The following is a 7,450-nucleotide window of genomic DNA, read 5'->3' on the forward strand; positions in this document are numbered from 1 at the left end:
TTTGTCCTGCTTGGAGTCTGGTTTTGTTTGTTTCCAAACTTACTAAATTAGATGTCTTTTCTTCTTTCCTTTTGCAAGTGTATTAACATTTAAGAATTGAGCAGGCCTTCAATAACATAGCTTGTCTCTCTCTCTCTCTCTTTTTTTTTTTTTGCCAAAATTACTCTAACCCCTCCCTACTTCAAAACCCAAACTTACATTACAGGCACACAAAGGATGCCGACTCCCTCCAGCAGCTTCCTTTGCAGTACGGAGCCTGGGGCCCTAAACGGGGTAACAGGGAAGTGGGGAGTTGGAAGGAATAGTCTAGCAGTTGAATCTGCCCCAGGCACCATGTTAGGTGATTACATTGTGTTCCTTAGCCCTTTTGCCTTTTGTCAGTGTTACGGGCAGGCACTCCCAGGCTCTCCTCAAAACAGCTCTGATTTTAAGAGGAAATGCCAGGACACAAGTTGCAGTTCAAATACGAAACTGTTAGCAGAGTCATTTTGGCGTAAAACTCACTGTATTAGTTGGTCTCCCAGCAGGAACCAGATGGCACATTCAAAATAGGATCATTGGAGGAGAGTTTATTTGCAAAGTGTGGGTGTCGGGGAACCACAAAGGATGGTGCAGTAACCCAGAGTTTAGCAGCAGCCAGGTGGTGCCCCCACGAAGCTTGAAGGGAGAAAGGGGAGAACAGTTCCTGGCATCCACAGGGAGAGAGTTGAGCTGCGAGGCCCCAGGAAGAGAAGATGTCATTGTCCCTTGAGGGATACAGCCAGCCAGGGAAATAAACACCCTGACCTCCGTCTCTTCTCTCCCTGTGGCCACCTCCCACGGGAGTTTGTGGATGTGGACCACACAGGTCAGCCTCAGAGGGCGGGGTGGAGACGGCGAGGAGGTGCATACAGAGGGGCAAACAAAAGGTAAATAGCCCAGCCCAGGCCTTTGGCCCCTCAGCACCCACTCTAGACTTTTTTCCAGGTGAAGAGCTTGTTCGCCTAACACAGGGGATCTATAAGTCATAGTAACTACCATATCATTGTGGACTGATGTCAACCGGTCATACTCCCAGCTGAAATTGCCTGTATTCCTCAGTTAAGGTAATGAGTAAAAGGGAGTGAAACAGAGTGAGTTTTTCTTCTTTTTTTCTTTTTTTTTCTTTTTTCTTTTTTTGAGATGGAGTCTTGCTTTGTCCCCTAGGCTGGAGTGCATTGGCATGATCTCTGCTCACTGCAACCTCTGCCTCTCTAGTTCAAGTGACTCTCCTGCCTCAGCCTCCCAAGTATCTGTGATTACAGGTGCACACCACCACACCTGGCTAATGTTTGTATTTTTAGCAGAGACGGTGTTTTGCCATGTTGGCCAGGCTAGTCTTGAACTCCTGATCTCAAGTGATCTGCCCACCTTGGCCTCTGAAAGTATTGGGATTACAAGTGTGAGCCACTGTGCCCGGCCCAACAGAGTGAATGTTTACGTCTCCTCGCAATCCCTGCGTTGAAATCCTGACCCTCAAGGGGATGTTGTGAGATGGGACCTTTGGTAGGTGATTAGGGCACAAGGATGGGGCCCTCATGAGTGGGATTAAGTTCTTATAAAAGAGGCCCCAGAGGAGTCCCTTGCCCCTTCTGCCGTATGAGGTCACATGAAGAAGATGCTGTTTATAAGCCACGAAGCAAGCCTTCACCAGACACCAAATCCGCTGACCCCTCGACCTGAGGCTTCCCAGCCTCCAGATCTGTGGGAAATAAATCTCTGTGATTATACTACACCCAGTCTATAGTATTCTGTTACAGCAGCCCAAATGGATTAAGATGGGGAATCAATTGAGATGGGAAAGAAAAAAAGCCCCAAGTTCATGAAAAGTAGCTGCTACCGTCCCCACCTCCTTAGCTGGCCCCCAAACCTAAGCAGCTAATCATAACTTCCATTCTGTGCTCACCTTAGCTCTGCTGGCACCTTTTTGGACAGGGTCCTCTACCTGGCAAGGTGACCCAAATCTTCATTCCTGCAGGCTCTGAGTCCTCGGCTGCTGCAATTGTTTGAACATTGTTTGTCCCCACCGAAACTCATCTTGAGGCTTGGTCCCCAGTGTAATGTTGAGAGGTGGTAGGACATTTAAGGGGTGTTTGAATCGTAAGGGATCCAGCTTCATGAAGGGATTAGCGCAGGAGTATGGGAGTTCTTCTTGTGGGACTTGATTAATTACTGCAGGCGCCAGTTGTTACAAAGCAAGGCTGCCTCTGGCCTCGTGCCCTCTTCTCCTTCCTCTTTTCTGCCATGGTTGAAGCAGCACAAGGCCCTCACCAAATGTGACCATCCATTTTGGACTTCTCAGCCTCCAGAACCATGGGCTAAATAAGCCTCTTTCCTTTATAATTTACCCAGTTAGACTAAGACAGGTGTTTTGTTATAGCAATGGGAAATAGACTAAGACAGGTGCATTGTGTTTGGGGGTCACCACAGTTTTCCATTGACTAGGATTGTTGGACTAGGAGTGCTCCAGTGATGTCTCTGATTTCAGACACTGTCTTTCTTGCACCTTTTCAACAGCAGCAATCCAGTTTCATCCTGTGATCAGGATCCATCTTCTACCCACTACCATAACCCCTCCTTTGCTTCTTGGTCTATGGCATGCAGAACCCCAAATGAGCAGGGAGTAGCTTCAACTTCCGATTCATCAGAAACATGACTGTTTCCTGTAACAGCATTTCTTTTCTAAGCCCCAGGACCTCCAGCGTCAATGTTGTGGGATGATGGGTGACAGAGCCGGAGCATTGCCATCTTGGACAAGCGCTGTCATCCTCAAGTTCCCCTTGATCAAAAACTGTCTAAACCCAAAGGGCATTAGCCTGATGGTTAAGGTCAGCATGACCATAAACCACAAATAACATCTCTGACCAGGAACATTCCAAACCCCTCCCCGACGAGAGACATGCCAGCCCAGAGTTAACTTCCCCACCAGCCGGAAAGATGCCAGCCCCGAGATAACCTCCCCTCCGACCAGAGACATCCCAACCCTGCCATAAACTTCTCCCTGACACAGAAACATTCCGAGCTTGTAATAAGCCCCCTCTCCTAAAACCAATATGTACTCTTAGTCTGTAAGAGAAAGTGCTCCTTACCAAAATTGGCCAGAAGCCCCTCTCAGGCTTATTTTCTCTAAAATCTGTCATTAAGTTGAGCCACAGTTCGTGTTTCTTCCCTCTTTCTTTAACTCTTACGATGAAGCAAACTTTTTTAGTGGGTTATTAGGAATAATAGTGAAAAGCATACTTCTATTCTCCAGGCTTTTCTTCTTGGACCCACACATCTCGCCTGTGGGGAAGACGGAACCATATATATATTGGCCACTGGTTTAATGTACAAGATGTCTCTCCAGTCCCAGTGGTAGACATCCTATAGCCAAAACTCCATCCATTGCCTGACCTCCACATGTCCCTGCTCTGACTGGGAACCTTGTGGGTAGTTTAGGTCTCTGAGGATCAGTCAAGCTTAGAGCAAGATTGAATAACTCCTGGAAGGTATGAATATTTCTATTTCCCCAGGGTCAGAAGCATATTTACCATAAAGCTAATGATGCTTAACCTTCAAGGCTGCTCATTTACTAAGGTCCTGGTGTTAACATGGTTATATGCTTTTATAAAATTCGCAAACATAAGATATATTTTTTTAGTTGGACTTTTTTATTTTTTTATTTTTCAAGATGGAGTTTTGCTCTCGTTGCCCAGGCTGGAATGCAGTGGCGTGATCTTGGCTCACTACGACCTCTGCCTCCTGGGTTCAAGTGATTCTCCTGCCTCAGCCTCCCAAGTAGCTGAGATTAGAGGCATGCACCACCATGCCTGGCTAATTTTGTATTTTTAGTAGAGATGGGGTTTCTCCGTGTTGGTCAGGCTGGTCTTGGACTCCTAACCTCAGGTGATCTGCCCACCTCGGCCTCCCAAAGTGCTGGGATTACAGGTGTAAACTACCCGACCCAGCCCCCCGACTTTATTTATTTTTGAGACAGGGTCTCACTCTGTAGCCCAGGCTGGAGTGCAGTGGTGTGATCTTGGCTCACTACAACCTCCACCTCCCATTTCAAGCAATTCTTCTGCCTCAGCCTCCCCAGTAGCTGGGACTACCATGCCGGGCTAATTGTTTTGTATTTTTTGGCAGAGACAGGGTTTCCCTGTGTTGGCTAGGCTGGCCTGAAACTCCTGGCCTCAAGTGATCCACCTGTCTCAGCCTCCCAAAGTGCTGGGATTATAGGCGTGAGACACAGCGTCTGACCAGACTTTATTTTTCAATTTTTTTTTTTTTAGAGATGGTATCTCACCTTCTTGTCCAGGCTAGAATGCAGTGGCATGATCGTAGTTCACTGCAGCCTCGACTTCCTGGGCTCACGTGATTCTTTCATCTCAGCCTCCTGAGTAGCTGGGGCTACAGATGCACACCACCATATCCTGCTAATTAAAAAGAAATCTTTTTTTTAGCAACAGAGTCTCACTATGTTGCTCAGGCAGGCTGGTCTCCAACTCCTGGCCTCAAGTGATCCTTCTGCTTCAGCCTCCCATGTTGCTGGGATCATAGGCATGAACTACTATGCTGGGTTAGTTGGACTTTATTTAAATATAATGTTACACAAAATAAATTGCACAAGATTGAGGTATATTAATGGCAATCCCTGCCTCTTTCCACTCTCTATTACCTTCTCTCTCATCTTCCCTTAAGGCACTAGAATGGTTGTAGTTGTTTTGGGGGACCATCTAAAGGAAAATTGAGGTGGAGATACATCTGTTTGGGTTTATTGAGTTTTGTTTGTTTGTTTCTTTGTTTGGAGATGGAATCGCCCAGGCTGGAGTGCAATGGTGCGATCTCGGCTCACTGCAACGTCTGCCTCCTGGATTCAAGCAATTCTCCTGCCTCAGTCTCCCATGTAGTACATTTTTTGTATTTCAGTAGAGACGGGTTTCACCATGTTGCCTAGGCTTGTCTCGAACTCTGACCTCAGGCAATTCGCCCACCTCAGCCTCCCAAAGTGCTAGGATTACAGGCTTGAGCCACTGCACCCGGCCGAGATATTTTTATGTAGATATTTGTATGAAGTTCACAGTCACTGCTGTGTGTAGTTAAGTAATTGGTAACAATTCTGGTATAGAAATGGCTTCCAAAAATACTCTACCACCTACTGTGCCTCTCATCCAGTACTGCAGCATGAATGCAGGTTTTAAGTAGTCTTCAAATGTGAACCTGGCTTACAGTCCCGGCACTGGAAGTACAGGTAATGGAAAGGAATCAAGCTTTGAAACGTATGGAGCCATAAATTAAACTATAGAAGATGCTTCCAAATATTATGGGGTTCACACCTGTAATCCCAGCACTTTGGGAGGCTGAGACAGGAGGATCACTTGAGCCCAGGGTTCAAGACCAGCTTGAGCAACATGGCAAGAACCTGTCTCTATATTAAAAAAATACATTTAAAGCTGGGCATGGTGGCTTATGTCCATAATCCCAGCACTTTGGGAGGTCAAGGCGGGTGGATCGCCTGAGGTCAGGAGTTTGAGACCAGCCTGACCAGCATGGAGAAACCTTGTCTCTACTAAAAATACACAATTAGCCAGGCATGGTGCTGTATGCCTGTAATCCCAGCTACTTGGGAGGCTGAGGCAGGAGAATCACTTGAACCCAGGAGGCAGAGGTTGCTGTGAGCCAAGATTGCACCGTTGCACTCCAGCCTGGGCAATAAGAGCGAAACTCCATCTCTAATTAAATAAATAAATAAATTTAAAAATTAAAACAAAACAAAACAAAAATCTTACAGCTCATATGTGAAAAAAACCTGATCAAGATTTCCCCAACATTGACAACAACCCTAAAATTGCACTTTTCCAATAATGTGTTAGAAGCTGAAATTTTTTAAACTGTAAGTTTAAAACAACAGCAATTTTTTTTAATAAAAAAAATTTTTTTGAAACAAGGCCTCACTCTGTCACCCAGGCTGGAGTGCAATGGTGCAATTACACCTCACTGCAGCCTAGCCCTCCCTGGCTCAAGGGATCCTCCCACCTCAGCCTCCCCAGCAGGTGTACACCACCACACCCAGCCAATAGAGACGGGGTTTCACAATGTTGCTCAGGCTGGTCTCCAACTCCTGAGCAATCTTCCTGCCTCAGCCACCCAAAGTGAGCCACTAAGCCCAGAAATTTTTCTTTCTTTCTTTCTTTTTTTTTTTTTTTGAGACAGGGTCTCTCTCTGTTTCCCAGGCTAGAATGTAGTGGTGTGATCTCGGCTCACTGCAACTTCCAACTCCCAGGCTCAAGTGATCCTGTTACCAAAAAGGGGTCCTGATCCAGACCCCAAGAGAGGGTCCTTGGATCAAGAGCAAGAAAGAATTCAAGGTAAATCCATAGAGTAAATTGAGAGCAAGTTTATTAAGAAAGTAAAGGAATAAAAAACGACTATTCCATAGGCAGAGCAGCAAGCAGCATGAACTTATTACTTCTTGATTATATGCTAAACAAGGAATGGATTATTCATGAGTTTTCTGGGAAAGGGGTGGGCAATTCCCAGAACTGAGGGTTCCTCCCTCTTTTTAAACCATATAGGGTAAATTCCTCACATTGCTATGGCGTTTGTAAACTGCCATGGCGCTGGTGGGAGTGTCTTTTGGCATGCTAATATAATCAGCATATAATGAGCATGAGGATGACCAAAGGTCAGTTCCATCGCCATCTTGGTTTTGGTGGGTTTTGGCTGGCTTCTTTTTTTGTTTGTTTGTTTTTTTGTTTTATTTTATTTTATTTTTTTGTTTTTGAGACGGAGTCTCGCTCTGTCGCCCAGACTGGAGTGCAGTGGCCGGATCTCAGCTCACTGCAAGCTCCGCCTCCCGGGTTCCCGCCATTCTCCTGCCTCAGCCTCCCCAGTAGCTGGGACTACAGGCGCCCGCCACCACGCCCGGCTAGTTTTTTGTATTTTTTAGTAGAGACGGGGTTTCACCGTGTTAGCCAGGATGGTCTCGATCTCCTGACCTCGTGATCCGCCCGTCTCGGCCTCCCAAAGTGCTGGGATTACAGGCTTGAGCCACCGCACCCAGCAGAATTTTATTTTTTATTTACAGCCCCCAAACCCGCATCTTCCCCTGCACACAGTGACTGTCCCCGTCACCCTGGGGAATGGCTGCAGATCCCTCTGTGCACATGGGGCGGGAGGGTGAGGGCGTGGGGAAGAGTCACAGGTTACCTGTGGCACATTGCAGGGTCCTTCCCTAAGGGCCTGGCCTGTCTCAGGCCACAGGCCCTGGGCCCTGCACTGGTTTAGCTCCGAGGCCTGGGTAAAAGGATGTGAAACCCACTGCAGTGACTTGATTTTCAGAGTTGCCCAATCTTTTCGCTTCCCTGGGCTGCATTGGAAGAAGAATTGTCTTGGGCTACACATAAAATACACTAACACTCATTGCCAGGCCTCTGAGCCCAAGCTAAGCAGT

This window comes from Theropithecus gelada, chromosome 14 (genome assembly GCF_003255815.1).
Source record: "Theropithecus gelada isolate Dixy chromosome 14, Tgel_1.0, whole genome shotgun sequence".
In the NCBI taxonomy this organism is placed as follows: Eukaryota; Metazoa; Chordata; class Mammalia; order Primates; family Cercopithecidae; genus Theropithecus; species Theropithecus gelada.